We start from the raw sequence: 16,067 nt of genomic DNA on the forward strand, positions 1-16,067 counted from the left end.
GCTGGATTACATTCCTGTCCTAAAAGGTATTGCATTTAAAGGAAAAACATAACATCCTGAAATACATCTAATGCAAACTCCAAATGTTGGCCTATGATGAGACACTGAATAGAGAAAGAATCCAAATTCATCAGAATTCCAACTAGAAGAAAGATTTGCCTAATCCCTAAGGACAGCATAGGCAAAGTGGCTGATTCTTCTTATTACTTTGCTTCAAAGTCAGTATCAATCCATCACAACAAGACAAGCTTTCAGGAGCATTATAGGGGCATCCTATCCTGCCATTCTAATCTTTTGTGGTGCAAGAAACCTCTGATGGCCTCATGACAGTCTTTTCAGAGACACACTGTTCTGGGGGCCACTATGTTTATATTATTGTCAGTTTTTGATTATCAAAGGCCAATCAAAAAAGGCACTTTTCAAAGCAATGAAGGACATTTTTTAAAATTCAATCTCTCATTTTACTTAATGAAGAAATACTCTTTTCTATTTTCTAAATGAGGAAACCCAGCTTAGAAAGATTCATTTGCGCATGCACATGAGGCTAATACCTGGAGGACTTGTCAGCAGACCAGATCTGGCTGCTTGCATAACTGTGCTCCTATCTGCACCCTATCACAACCCATTCACCGAGGGCATCTCGTCTCGTGGTGCGGTGAGATGAGGCGTAAAATATGCCCACGCTGTCACCACAGGTTTGCATCCAGTTGTGGAATAAATAGCTATAATTGACTCATTGCTGAGCCTATGCCAGGCCTTCATAAGGCGTTATATATTTTAATTCTCACATGGACTCTGAAATAGGTTTATTTCTGTATTTCAGATAAGGACACTGATAGGCACAGGGTCCTTTTGAGTCAGTTGACCCTGTCTCTGCTCTAACACTGATTCTGGAACTTCTGCAAGCATCGGAATCACCTAGAGGGCTTGGTAAGCAGGTATATGTCTGGGCCTCTGCAAGGAGTCCCTGGTGCAGCAGTACTGGGGTGGAGCCCAAGGGGAGCTGCAGGTCTAAGTTTCCAGGTGGCATTGATGTTGTCTATCCTGAGACTATCCTTTGAGAATCATGGGCCACTTGATTCCTTGCTTATGGGATTACAGAGGACCAAAGAAAATGAACAAGTACATGGGAAAGTGTCTATGGTGTGGAGGGGAAGGAAGTCAATGGAGCTTCTGGGTGGGAGCCTCAATTATCCAAGAGGTGTTGGGGCAGTAGAAGAAGTTCAGGTGTACTGTCTCAGAAAAAAATGGAGAGAAATGGGCCATTAGTTGAACATTGCTCCTGGTGCCTTCCCTGGATGATGGCATCACACTGGGCACGTGCTGGCCGAGAATACAGGAGGAACCAGAGAGAGCCTGGATTCCTGGGGTCCTCTCACTCAAGGGTGTGGTCTAGGCAGAACACAATTAAAGGGATTGTGGTCAAATGATTTTGGAAAGCTTTGCCTACCGAACCCCCAAACGCCCCATCGTTTCCACCCTTTGGAGATTCAGTTGCACATTTGTATATTATCAGATGTAAGAAGTCCTTTAGTTAAGAAACCCACATAACTACAAAGAGAGATGTGCCCTTGATCTGACATTGGGACACACTTTGGGGAATAGTGATCTGGTCTTAACTTTATATCCGCAGAGAAGGAAGATTCAAAAGCTTGGGTGATTTGTTCAAGGTGACTGAGACAGTAACAGAGTTAGGGCTGCAAATAAGCTTTGTGGTTCTCAGTCCTTTCCATGGGCAGCTCTCTCTCTTTGTTGTCCTGGAATACCCTGAGATGAGCTGTCCACCTGACTGGATACTGAAGATAGAGTAGCACTGAAGAGTATTCCTCCCCTCCCCCCGCCAACTGTGGCACACCTCATTTGGAAGAACTCTTAGAAATATAGATTCTCAGGTCCCACACCTGAGCTTCAAAACCAGAGTTTCTGGAATTGCTTCCCTAGAACCTGTGTCTTAAAAAGAACTCCATTTCCCAAAGGAGCACGTGGTAAGAGTTTGCAGTGATGGCTTGGTAAGTTGGAGAGCTTTCTTTCATCCCATTATACGTTGGAAAAGCATTAGGTATTGCTTTAAAGACAGATCCCACATTTCTCCTTGCATGTGAGCATCTAATGATCCAATTGGCCTCTGTGGTCAAATATTTAGCCTTTTTCTATGTTTCCATTTCATTATTATTGTTTCAAATTCCATAAGTACTAAAAAAAATCATTTTCCATTCCCAAATGTGGTTTGCATACTTATACCCTTCACTCCTCAATGCAGATTCTTTTTAAATATTTTTTTTTCATTCCACAGAGCATCAACCTTTCTCTACTTAGCAAATACAAGTTTAAACAGATACCAGGTTCAAAGGGAGACTCATTTTCCATTTTCCATGGCAAAGAATCCAAGCACTGGAATAAGTCAGAGGTATCATTTGCTGAATTTTTTTGTAAAGACAGTTTAATTTCAGGCCCTTTATTTGCAAGAGAGTTGGCTAACCCAAATAAAACATTATACATCTGTCTGTTGTTATGAGTGACCAACTTCAGCTGAACATGATTACTTAATAACAGCTAACTTTCCTATAGAATAGGAACGTGCAGTAGGTAAGAGTGGATGGAAATTTCCTTAGGTTCACCAGCCCTGATCCCTCCTGCTCCAACATGTGAAGAGCTTGGGTAATAAGCATACTCTCCCCTTTAATCACAGCATGGCTTGGCCATGCATTGTTGTGAGATGACTGGTAAAACAGGAAAATTTATGTCTGGGGGGAAAACCGAGGCCAGTGGTATTGCGTTAGCTTCCCGCAGGCACTGCACCCAAGGTCCTCTTCGGGGAATAGATTTCTACAACCGCTCACGGGATCTCACTTGTTGCTCTTGTCTGGACTGATTCAAACACGGAGAAGAGACCTCAGAACACTGAGCTCTGGCAAAGGAAGAGGAAGTGGGGTGCCGGGGCTTGTTTGACTGTAACCTGGAGTAAGTCAGGGGACAGCACCGATCGGGACCCACAGTCCTCGCACAGATGTGTCCTTTGGTGTATTTTATTTCATAAAACTTTAAACTGGGCATAGTCGGAGCATGGAGAGGAAGAGCAGGAAGCCAAGGAGGGGTGGCCAGGTCACTCCGTCTTCCTCTGGCGGGGGACTTGCGGAGCCTGGAACGTGACCTTTTTACCCACTGTCCTATGTGACTCGCAGTACTTCAGATCGAGCTTCCCCAGCTGCATCTCCCTCCTTGAAGCCTGAGTCTAGCACCTTTCACCACTCACCCGCATCTTTTTTTGCCTCCCATTTACAATATTTTTGACAGTGACGGAGGCATGGAAACATAGAAAGCACATTACAAATATAGATACGGATTTCAGGCAGCCAGGCTCGTTTTTCTGGTTTTGTGCCGACTATTTTTTCTTTTGTAGAAAATGAATTTGGAGTCGCTGGTCTTTATGATGAACTTGACGACTGGAGGACCCTGGTGTGATTCACCTGCGTACCAGGATGGAATTCTCCGTGTTGATTTTCATGCTATCCCATGGGGAATCTTACCCCAGACAAAGGAAATTACGACTTTTGCTTGATTTGGAACCGAGCTACTTAACAACGGGACGAGTGTCAAGACATTTCGCAATCCAGTCTCACTGTCTGTCAGTCTAAGCTTTGACCACATTTCTCTGATACAGAAACTGGATCTTGCAGGATCCCAGGGAAACACAATTCATACCCAAATTCTTGCTTTGTGGTCAATTTATTTTAAGGACTGGTAATATTTCTGAGTTGTTTTCTTGCCCCACAGTTGAAAACACAGATGCTTGTGGTGTCTTAGTGATAATAAGGCCTGTTTAGGTTTCAAAATACCTTCACATTCAATCAAAGTTGTAGACCTTTGGCAGTGAACTAATCTCCGTCAGTAAACAGTGTAAGAAAACACATTCTTGCCATCTGTATTTAATTAACTGGAGGATGCTGGGCCAGTTTTGGTCGTGTTTGGGTTTGTAGTTATAATACAAAATGCCCAGTTAAATTTGAATTTCAGATGGACAGCAAATAGCTTTCAGCATAACTATGCCCCGTGCAATAATTCATACATGCTTAAGCTAAAATTTATTCATTGTTTCTCTGAAATGCAGATATATGAACTTCTATATCTCTCTATATGGACTATATGTAGAAATACAGATAGCACACCAGTCATATATATGTATATATATCTGTGTGTCTATATATATGCATATAAATATATATATGTGTATATATATATTTTTTTTTTTTTTTTTTTTTTTTCTGCTAAACTCCTGTCATCCCTAGGGAAGAACAAATACATGCTCAAGAGAAGCTCAGAAACCCAAACGCCTCCAGGACAAGGTTTTGATATACAGAAGGCAATCTTGGAAGTTCTTGGAAGTAGCTCTCCCCAGTACTGGGAACTCTGATGACAAGTCCCCCCATTGTGGGGGGGGGGCAGTCTTTTCCTGCGTGGTCCCTGGAGGTCTCTGCCAAGAGAGTGAGCTGACCTCACTTGTAATATTTTCAGCCCAGGGTCCTTAACCATTTTTGTATTATAATCCTTTTGGCTGCATTAGTGAGACAGAGGAGTGTCTTTTTGGAATGAGGTGTTTAAATAGATAGATGAGTTAAGGTTCCAGAAGACACCACTAATATCAAAAGGTCTTTGTTACAATATGGAAAAGAAGTCCCCAGCTGTGCTTCTTTTTCAATCATTAAACAAAAACCTTTGCTTTGAAGTGTGGTGAGCTCTTGCGATCCAAAAACCATGTGATACTGAGATATCTGTGACTGCCACCCAGACAAGGTCACAGTCGCAGTAATGCAGCTGTGGAATTGTGTACACCATCAGAGCAAAGAAAATATAAATTTCAGTGAGAGGTTATAGGAAACACACCATTCCGCTTTCCCTCTCATCTAAGGCCACAGATCCTCCTGCGTTCTGTGTGAGGCCCTCCCCAGCCCCTGGGCTCTCTGGACTGGGTTTAAACCTGACTGTGGCTTCTAAATGCAATGATCCTGATACTGTCACAGAAATCAGGCCGACCTATTGACCCTTTCTTGATTTTTCCCCAGAGACGCAGTGAGCCATCTCAGATACTGTTTCTTTATAAAAGCAGCCTGGATTCTGAACAATTAGAATCAAGTCAACACCCCTTGCAACAGGACAGTGCTGCGCGTACCAAGGCGAGTGAGGAACGTGGTCAGTGTTCACAGGGGCAGAGCAAAGCTGCCGGGAGATGTGCCGACGTCCTCCACTCTAGAAGTAGTGGCACCCTGACTTGGAAACAAAGGAGGATGCCAGAAAACAGCTGAGATACATACGTGATCCTGGGTCTTCAGAGCCTGCTTGTGGCACTTCTCGGAAGCACGAGCGGGATTTCACAGTCCATCGGCGGCTCAGTCACATGCCTCTGGCCATTGCCATGGGCCATCACGCTCTTACCGGGAAGCATAGGTGTGCTCATCTGCAGAGTACGATTCAGACGAGCCTCCCTTCATAAATCCTCCAGTGCTGCCCTGCTGACGAGGCAGGTCCCGAACACCTTCGCAGAGCAAAATGACTCTTTTAAGTCCTGGCTCTCACTCCCTCTTGAGCTTTGTTCCTTCCAGGACAGAGCCTGGGTGCGTTCCTGCCTCTTTCCAAACAGCTCAGTGCCCTCGGGGCTCCACACCTGGCACTGTGCTGCTGCTTCCCGAAGGTTCTCCACTCTCCTGCTTCTCTGTGAAATCCCTGTCCTTCAGAAGCCAGGTTGAACATTACCTCCTCTGTACTTAGGAAACACTGAACCCTTCTTCAGAGACGCACAGTGCAAAGGTGAAGGCACCCGAGCCCGCTCCTGTTGACACGAGCTGTGCGCTTGCAGACAACTAGGACTCTCAGGATGCCCGGCTGCAGAGTGGAGATAGCAGCGGTTCCTGCCTCGGGGGTCGTGAGAGGTCGGAAAAGGGGGCACGGACCTGTCTGCTCCCAGGTGCTACACAGGAGGTAGCTCTTACCCTTACACACTGATGATCAATGAAACACGAAATCCGACTCATCGACAGGAAACCACGTTTACTGCAGAGGGAGAGCAGAGGGTTGTATTCTGATGATGTAAAGTTCCCATAAATCCATAAGAACCTTCCTCGCCTAAACCCTTATCCTCAGGGTTGGGAAAACATCAAAAAGGTGTAAAGACAGTTCAGCCCTTCAACATTTATTCATTGGTGTGCCAAGACTTTATTGGGCCCTAGCATGTGCTCAGGTCGGGTTCTGGGACCCAGCAGTGAATGAGCTTCCCCACCCTAGTGAAATTTACAATGGAACAGGGAGGAGAGGGTTTGAGCAAATCTCTCCACAAACAACTTGAAGATATTTATGGAAATATCCTCCAGTGGAGGACGTGAGGTTGGATGGGACATGGGGCATTCTATGCATTCTGGTCTGGTGTTCCAGGAAGGCTTCCCTCAGGAGGTGGCATTAGGTGGCAGAAGCACTTGGGCAGGGGAGGAGGCAAGCCAGGGTGGGGTGAGTTTCAGGGACACAGGGCACCTGCAAAGGCCGAGGTGACTTGAGCTTGGTGTCTTCCAGGAAGTGGGGAGGGTTTGGGGGAGGGGAGAGGACAGAGGGGCCAGGCAGGACCGAGGAACAGAACCACGTCACACAGGGCTTCCTGAGGACCGTCACCTTTGTCTTAGGGGAAGGAGAAATGTCTTAGCATTTTATTCGAGGAAAAGGCAGGATTGGACTTGCTTGTGAAAGTGATCCTTTGGGCAAGATGGAGAATGGACTGGAAAGAGCAGGCGTAGGTGCTGAGAGTCTGTTGAATTGGCACTGTCAGTAATCCCAGCTGGCTTTACCGAAGCGTGGATGAGGACAGTGCCAGCAGCCTGCGCATGGTCCCAGAGAGACTTGATGGGCCTCTCTAACAGGTGGCTGTGGGAACGAGGGAGACACCGACTCGAAGGGGACACCTGGCTTCCTACCATGGAAATGCGGTGGGCCAGGGTGGGGCAGTTCTCTGGCCAGAGATGCTGGGTCTGCACACGTTACTGCGCAGCAGGCGGTTTAGCGCTGGGTGTTGGGTCAGCATGGAACTCATGCGTACACTCCGCCTCGCCATCCTGATGCAGGGGGGGATCCCACCTGGGGTGAGACGCCAGTGGGCACTGGGGGCTGCCTGGGAGACCCCTCCACAGGAGGGCTAGGAACTGGGGTCTGCACTGACGGACCTGACTTTCAATAGGGACAGGAGGACACATTCGGCATTTCGGTCTACCAGCAGAATTGGAACCATGCTCCTGGATGAGTTTTCCCCAGGCAATAAAATTCGAGAAGCAACTCCAGTCTGAGCCCCGGGAAGCCTGGGGGTCAGGCAGAGTAGCAGCATTGACAAATGAGACCCAGGAAGAGCTGCCAGTCCAAGAAACACAAAATCACTGGGACCTCCTTTCTACTTATCTAATTATCAGAGATTTTTAAAGACATATTCACATTCAAGTACGCAGAAATGAGTAGCTTCATACGCATCACCTGATGGAGTAATTTAGCATAGGTTTGAGGGGTGTGATTTGACAACGTACACCCTGAACCTTAAGCTACTTATTCATACTGTTTGATTCAGTAAAACTTCGAAGAACTAATGAGAAATGTACAAGAGTGTTCTCTATATTAGCTACACTATTAAAACACAGAGCCACCCAGATCACCACAGGCATGATTTTAAATGTATAAGATATTTATAAGCTGAAATATTAACTAGTCATTAAAAATCAAAGTGGAAAATGTGTTTCTTAAAAAAACAGTAGAGTTGAATGTACAGTGTAACCCTCTTCTGTTTTTCTCTCTCTAGATAATGCTAAAATGCAGCGCCTCTAAAATGCTAGCAGAAGTTATCTCTTTAAAGGAAAACACAATTAGAAAGGTTTTCCAACCAGATTTTCCATTTTTATGCAGTTAATCTGAAAATTCAATTTCCCTAGCACGGATCATTCTCAGGCATTCCAGATTTTACTGTAAATGAGAAGTGCTCACAGCGTTCTACAGAGAAACTTTCCACATGCTGTCCTGGCCACATCTACAAAGTCAGTTACTCTCAGAGACGTTTTGATCGCACCAACCTGAGAACTGAGTTTTCGGTAAGTAATCAGGGCTGTGAACGACAGGCTTCACGTCACTGAAGAGTTCGCAGTCCACCCAGAGGACTGCTGACAAAGACGATTCCTGCCCTACACCTCTGTTTGGGCAGACCCCTTCGCCCCTATTCCTTTCTGCCCTGTGCCTCGTGCAAACTCCTATCCATCCCTCAAGGCCCCAGTGAAATGTCTTCCAGACAGTACACCTTGTCCTTCTCTTCTGCCCTTACTACCAAGTGCTATCATGACCTGGTTTGGAACTTGTTTTTCCCCATAAGAGAGGGTCTGGAAGTATAGGTGTTTAATTCATCTTTTAATCTCTAATGCTAAGCACAAGGCCTGGCACATGGTGGAGAATTGATGTTTGAGGAGGAACAGAGATGTGTTCAAGTGACCTCAGAGCCTACCTGTAGGGAGCCAGTGCACACAGGGTGTTCTAGATCAGGCAGAAGGCCGTTCACAGACAGGCAGATTGGGGGTGGAGAATAGGGTGGGGTACGTCACTGATTTGATTGATCAAACTAGAAATGAAAACTTAGACTTCTTAATCTGATTCTGATTCCCAGGACAAAGGATATCCTTCAATATCCTACCTTGAAAATTAGGCACACATATCTCAAGTTGACAGAGACAACTAAAATCATAGGCATAGTCATATTCAATTTAGCCCAATGAAAGGCATTTGAGACTCCCCTCTGTTCTTTCTTTATCTCCTTCACACAAGCGTCTCCAATGTGGGGTACAACAGTAATGGGAACAGGTATAGCAGTTGAATAATGGAATTATTTAAATTTAACTTCTACTTGGTCCTTTCCAATGTTTATACTTTTGCATATTTAAAAATATATGTATTAGTTATAGGACAGAAAATTCATATCTTGTGCATTTATGTCCCAAAGTATTCTTGTGTGTTGGGGGAATGGGTGATTATTGATTGTGAATCCACTGCTTTAGACTGATGCTTATTAAACTTTAACTTCTGTACACATTCCCTGGGGATTACTTAAAATACAAATTATTATTCAGAAATTCTGGGCTGAGGTTGGAGAATCTCCATCTCCATGAGCCCTCAGGTGGTGCTGATCGAGGCTGGACGGCCAAAGCTCACGCTCTGAGTGGTGGTCAGCCTCCCGTAGCCAGGGCTCCTCATTGGGACCACCCAGCACATTGTACCAAAAATGACGGGCTGAACATGTTCTCACTTCCTCTGGATGGCCATGAGTGGTCCCACTCTGGGCACATGGAAGAAGGTAATTCACTCCAAGAACAGAGGGCAGGGGGCATCAAAGCTCTCCCGTGGTTCTGCAGAGGAGGGCCCCCTGGGGGGCTTTCTGGACAGATGGTTCCCTCTAGGATAAAGTTCAAGGCGATTAGATGACTTTATTTAAAAAAAAAAAAAAAAAAAAAATCCAAAGCACTGTTTACAAATCTCTATCCAGTATTACAAAACGGTCCCATAGTCAGCAATTCTTCCCCAGTGTTTGGCTTTTATCTGGACACTTTCTTTCAGAGAAGCATAGCTGAAAACCAAGGTCTTAAGATCCTGTGGGGTTCACATCAAGTGCCAAGACAGGCTGCTCTCATTCTGACTAACAGTCACCTCCATACCCTCACCCTGTGGAGACCCTGGAGCTAGACGTGAGTAGGTTACAGGGGCTCTTCATCCGAAGGAAGAGGGTAGACATCACCCCCATTCTCTCTCTCTCACGCTCGTGCACACACACACACACACACACACACACACACACACACACACACACATCACTGACCGGATGAAATGAATCTCTTCATTCACAGGCTTCACCCAGCAGATCGTGTTTGTGAATCCTATCACAACTTTCAAAAGGCTGCTTTGACCTAATTTCAACTGTGTGGCTGGCTTCATTTTGAGCTGAAGACCTTGTCCTGTCCTCCTGTCTGTTCTGTGTCCCCCATCCACTTGCTCGTGGCCACTGGTCATTAAACCCACGAACTGAGAAAGTTGAAATGCTCGTCCTGGGGTTGTGGCAAATCGGCTGCTTGTCTAAGGAGCGTGACTTTCACCATAGAGCAAGCTGCAGCAGGGGCCAGCTGTACCTGAACTTACAGAGGAAGAAGAGGAGTTGGCCTCCATTCCCACAGAGCCTGGTGACAGCTCTTCAGCCAGGGGACCAAGTGGTCTGCCCACCACACCACTGTTTGGTCACGAGGAGCTCGGCTGGTGGACACGGTCCATTGCTCGCCTGCTTGACTTTCCACAGCTGGGCAGGCGCCTGCTGAAGCCGCCTCCCAGATCCCCTGCTTCCCTGTTTCCCTCTCCTCCGTGTGTAGGTCCCTCCTCTTCTGCTGGTCCCTTCATGGCATTTTCCCAGCCCTAGACCTGTGCGTCCAGCCCACAGTCTAGCTGCCCATGGCCCCACATGGAACCAGCCTCACTTCACTATGCATCCCCAGCATGTGAGCCCTGATAAAGGATGCTCAACGTCCCCAGTTTACCCCAAATCCCTGAAAGTTGCCACCTCCCTGCTTCCCACCTGAACTTACTGCTTAGAGCCACATCCAGTCATCACTCTGCATCTGCAAGGACCACCCCTGCCCCCACTGGGTATGTGGATGCTTACATCTCTTAAGGAAAATGGGGACATAACATACTGTATACATCTCTGCCTTTTAAATCATCTCCAGATGACTTATGGTGGAAATAGCTGCTATGTGGTGTTGTTTAGAGAGTAAATGACCAGGTAAATGAGTCCACATGCATCGTATAGACACACCACCTTGGACCTGACCAGCAACAACCGTGCTCAGCCTTGCTGGGGAGACACGGAGGCCCAGGAACGCCGACGCCTGTAGCAGCTAAGTCTACACTTCATTTGTTTGGCATGTGGCGAATGCAAGTTTTGTCATTTGGAACTTTCTGGAATCTTTAAAAAATATTTTCCATCCTCTGGTGGCGTCTTCCTACGAGGACACTGTGGGCAGAGGGCTGGCTCCTCTCTGCAGCGCCTCCCGCAGGGTCACACTGGAGGTCCCTGTCCCACACTGCCTCCCTCTGAGCATCTGCACAGCGTAGCCTCAGGGCTCTGCCGCGGTCCACGCCAGAGTCCATCCAGAGGCTGTGAGTGTGGATGTCCTGTCCTCAGGAGCCGTTGTCTGCCTGTTCTCCTGAAGGTTCTGAGACACGGGGTTTGGTGCATTCTCTCCGTGCTCCCTGGTTCTTCTGTCTCCAGAACACTCAGCCCTGTGTACAGAGCTGTCTGTTGACTTTCGCGTGTCTGATTATAGTAATTCTCAAACTGACAGCTGTCTGCAGTTGAGAGCATGCGTGTGACCAACACTGTCAGCAGCTCACATGCTCATAACTCCAAACTTCAGAATCAGCACGTAAAACTCAGGTCCAGCCTAGTAAATGGAGGCTGGGAGAGGTTAAGGTTTGCCTAAGATCATGCAACTGGTCAGTAGTGGGACTGGGGTTAGAGCTCCGTCCATCCAACTGGAAAGCAGTTCTTGATCTGTGGATGCCGGCACCTGTCCCTGGGGTGCAGGCCCCAGGTCCCAGCAGGTCTCAAGTGTGTGTGTTGAAATTGTGTGCGCGGAGGAATGGATGGAGGCCGAGGGACTGTGGGACCTGGCAGCTCTGGAAAAGCAGCCCTGGATCTCGATGCTCCCGCACAGTGGCTGCCGCGAGGAGCTGACTGGAGGGAGCGTCGTCTGACTTGGTCCCTCGGGTCCCTGAGAGATGGGGCGGTGCCATGCCTGCGGTCTGTGTCCCCTGGCAGTGTGCAGCATCGAGTCATCAGAGTCCTTGGAGGTGATGGCGCCAGCCCTCGTCCTGTTCTTCACTCCTGTGACTCCACAGACTCCGGCGCCAGGGCTGCCTCTGCCCCCTTCCCCTTCCTTCCCCTCAACCGCAGCACTGTCTTCAGTTTAATCTCCTGGATGGCTCTGTTCCCACGCCTGCTCACCTCCCCTCTCGTGGCACCTGGTGCAGGTCCTGCGGCTCCCCTCCCAAGCCACCGCAGCCCCTGGCTTCTGCTCTCCTGGCCGCTTCTCCCTCTGCACTCCATCCTCCTTCCAGAAGCAACCTCTCCAAATGCAAATACCACCATTCAGAAACGAGAGCTTGTCCACGTCCGTGGATTCGAGTCACAGGGCCTGTGTGTTCTATCCCTGGGCCAAGCCTAGCTGTCCCACGTTCTGAACAGCTGACCCGATATCCCAGTCCTTCCATGATCTAGCCCCTAGCTACCATTTTGGCCAGATCTCTGGATGTTCCCCTCTCCACTGTCCACACTTCAATGATGATGAGCTGCTTTCATGTCCCTACACCCAGGGCTGCCTCAACCCTTTGCCTGCCCTTCTCACCCCTCCTCCCCTGCCTGGAAAGTTCATCCAGTATTGGGTCCTCCAACTGCCCAGTGTTTCCTGCCTTGCCTGACTCTCCCACTGCAGGGTCATTGAAGAGTCCCTCCTGTTCTTTACCCCTACAGAGTGTGACATCAGTGGCCCTACCACAGTTCCATCATGCACTAAATCTTCATATATCTATCCCTGCGTCTAAATGGCAATTCCTTTTGAGGGAAGGGGTTGGGTCATGTCCATCTCTGAACCTTCAGTGGTACAGTCCCTGGCATATGGTAAGTTCTTCAAAAACGTTTTCAGTGAAACTGCATAATACTGGTATAAAAGCAGACACCTAGACCAGTGGTACTGAACAGAAGACACAGAGACAAAGCCACACTGATACAGCCATCTGATCCTTGACAAAGGTGCCAAAAACTTAAATTGGAGAAAAACAGCCTCCGTAACAAATGGTGCTAGGAAAACTGTTTATCTATATGTAGAAGAATGAAACTAGACTCTATCTCTCACCTTTGCATAAAAGTCAATTCAAAATGGATCAAGGACATAGGAATTAGTCCAGAAACTATGCGATTCCTAGAAGAAAATGTAAGACCAACATTTCAGCATATAGACACAGGCATGACTTTCTCAACAGGACACCTAAAGCTCAGGAGATAATGCCAGGAGTTAAATGGAATAGCATCCAATTTAAAACTTGTGCACAGCAAAAGAAACAATCAGGATGTGAAGAGAGCACCCACAGAATGGGAGAAAACTTTGCTAACTACTCTTCTGGCTGAGTAATAATATCTAGAATATACAAAGAACTCAAAAACTTTACACTAAAAGGATCAAGTAACCCAATTAATAAATGGGCAAATGAATTAAACAGACATTTCTCAAAAGAGGCAATACAAATGGCCAACTAATATACGGAAATTAGTACAACCAGTATAGAAGTCAGTGTGGAGTTTTCTTAAAAGACTAGGCATGGAACCATCATAGGACCCAGCCATACCGCTCCTCGGTATCTGCCCTAAAAAATTAAAGTCAGCATTCGATAGCATACCTATGTTTACAGCAGCACAATTCACAACAGCCAAACTATAGCACAAACGTAGGTGTCCGTCAAAGGATGTGTGGGTAAAAGAAAAAATATACAATATATTCTTTATTTGGTCATGAAGAAAAATGTAATTCTATCATTTGCAGGAAAATGGATTGAACTAAAAGACCTTTATGTCAAGTGAAATAAGCCACACTCAGAATGTTACATGTTGTCTCTCATAAGCAGAAGCTGGATAGGAAAGTGAAAAAGAAAGGTGGGGTCGGATCTCACAAGACTCAGAGGAAGACCAGCAGGGGAAAGGCGTGGCGGGTGGGAGGGAAGTGCCAGGGAGTGAGATGTTGGTCAGATTATATGGCACATCGTGGGCATGCAAACACGTAACCACCAATCTCATCATTACGGACAGCTGAAATGCACCAATAAAAATGTGGAAAATATGTCCCAGTCATAGCGGGTCTTTGGTGGCAGAGCCTTCTCTGCATCCTGCTGCCAGTTCTGAGCTGTTTTCCTCGCCATGCCCTTCCACCCTGGCGTGTTGCCTCAGGGTCCCAGAGCAACGGAGATGGCCATTTATGGACCGAGAACTCTGACACCATCAGCCCCAAATAAACTTTCCTCCTCTATGGTGTTCTGGTCAGATCATTTGGTCACATGATGAAAAAGCTGCTAAAACATAAAATTGCATGAAAAAAATCAGGTGCCCTATTTAAGAGAAAATTTAAACTATGGCTAATCATGAGTATTTCTAAACTTTAAAGATTATATCCCTTTATACTTCATCTTAATTAACAGTTGTTATTCATTTTGCTTTAACTGTATTTGAACAGTCCTATTTAGAAAAGCCTTCCTCTGTGTATAAATCGTAAATGATATTATTTTCCTTGGGAAATGTATTCTCTAGGTTTTCTCATGTTTAGGGCCTTCATTCATCCATTTATTAATTCATTTTAGTTTTGTCTTGATCTTCAAAATGTTTATATTTAACATCAGAGGTTTTTGCCCTTGTTTGGAAACATCATATGATTAAGTATCTTATTTATGTTGTAGATAGCATAAAGCTTTTTGTTAAACATAAGATAATTAGAAAGGAATTGGCTTTAATATTAGGAAACCAGGTTTATCTTCAATAAAAATTTTTCATGACTCTTGACTACAAATGAGTCAATGAATGAATCAATAAGTGGATTAAGAGTCAATCCATAACTTAAGGAATAAATGGTTGTCAAAGACAATGACCAAAATAAAAGAATGGTTTCTATGCCTTTATTACTGCATGAAAAATGACATTTTCTGAGCTGCTTTCTGAAGTGATTTATATTTGCACGTTGTTCTGTCTCCATGGGAAATGAGTTTCATAGGGCTGGAATCCTCTGGGTTAAGAAGGATGTCTTTTTATCTCTTCTGACTCAGACACTCTTGGAAGCTGATCTAACCCTTCTGCTGTGACTCACTAGTACCCTGAGAGAGCACATGAAGAAATGGCTTTCCTCACTGGGAATGGTTCACTTCTTAAGGTGTGCTTAATCACTTCTACAGTTGCCTGAATGATGAGAACTTTCCACTGGAGAAGTGCAGTTGCTTTCGTGTGCATATCAGTTCATCATAATTCTAATTCACACCCCCCAAGCACACATACACAAAGTTAGCATGGAGATTATGTCAAGGCCTGTTGTCTACACTCATTTGATGACCCTTTGAGTGGTTTTATCAGTAACATCTTTTAGACACTCAAGGATTCAACTTGAGATTCATGGCGAGGTCAAGGGGGTAGGAGCGAAGGTTCATGGATCTGTTGGGTGAGAAGGTGTTTATCCTAATCCCCCTCAAATCTTCCCATCAGTCGTGAAACCATCACTTTTCATCTGTAGCTTTCATCCATCAAAATCAAAGTTGTTATCTTGAGTAGCCCATTAGCACCTTCTCAGTCACAGGAAACAGAACCTAGTTTCTAATATGCTATCTCATTATCACTTAAAATAAACCATGGGACAGATGAGTGAGGGAAATTGTGAAAACCATATGTCATTTAGCACTGAAAATGATGATGAGACTTTGAACTCCAGTGGGAACTGCCCCGATGGACAGGGTCGCCATTTCCTTAAGGCTTCCATTCTTCCTCAGGGACTCCTGATCACTGACATGCATCCATTCACTCACTCATTTATTTATTCAGCAAACATTTAACCCTGATGTGGTCTTTAAGTACATGAATATGAGTAAGGCGTGTTCCAAACCCTCGAATGTATACCATGTGATCTATGAAATGGCATATATATATATATATATATATACACATTTACATCCAGCAGAATGGATTTCTTTATGCCTAAACGGTATCCTTTGGACCTGTGGATGCTTGTCTACTTCTGTCATAAAACTGGATGCTCACTGGGTTGTGTTTCTGTCATTCTGCGAGGCAGTAAGCTCCTCATAAACAAGGAAGCTTGTCTTATTCCCTCTACTGTCCATGCCTAACAGTCTGCTTGGAGTTCACCAACGAATGTGATTATGGAAATGTGCTCAGTGCTTCCAGGAGAAAGACCAATTTCTTCCCCCTGGAAGAATCAGAGAAG

The 16,067-nt window shown here is 45.8% G+C and overlaps 1 protein-coding gene across 12 annotated transcripts in view; it reads right to left on the reverse strand.

The window, feature by feature from the left end:
• KCNJ15 (potassium inwardly rectifying channel subfamily J member 15) overlaps positions 1-16,067 on the reverse strand; it is a 45,483-nt gene that overhangs the window by 12,440 nt on the left and 16,976 nt on the right. For 3 of the 12 annotated variants that reach the window (XM_079155861.1, XM_079155853.1, XM_079155852.1), the window contains exon 1: positions 5,310-6,161. The exons of 6 other annotated variants lie outside the window; for them this stretch is intronic. The gene's annotated coding sequence lies outside the window, so the exon portion shown is untranslated. Of the gene's footprint in view, positions 1-5,309; positions 6,162-16,067 lie in introns of those variants that run through there. 3 more of the 12 variants (XM_079155854.1, XM_079155858.1, XM_079155851.1) reach the window with 3 other exon arrangements.

Source organism: Sciurus vulgaris (genome assembly GCF_902686455.1).
Source record: "Sciurus vulgaris genome assembly, chromosome: 10".
Lineage (NCBI taxonomy): Eukaryota > Metazoa > Chordata > Mammalia > Rodentia > Sciuridae > Sciurus > Sciurus vulgaris.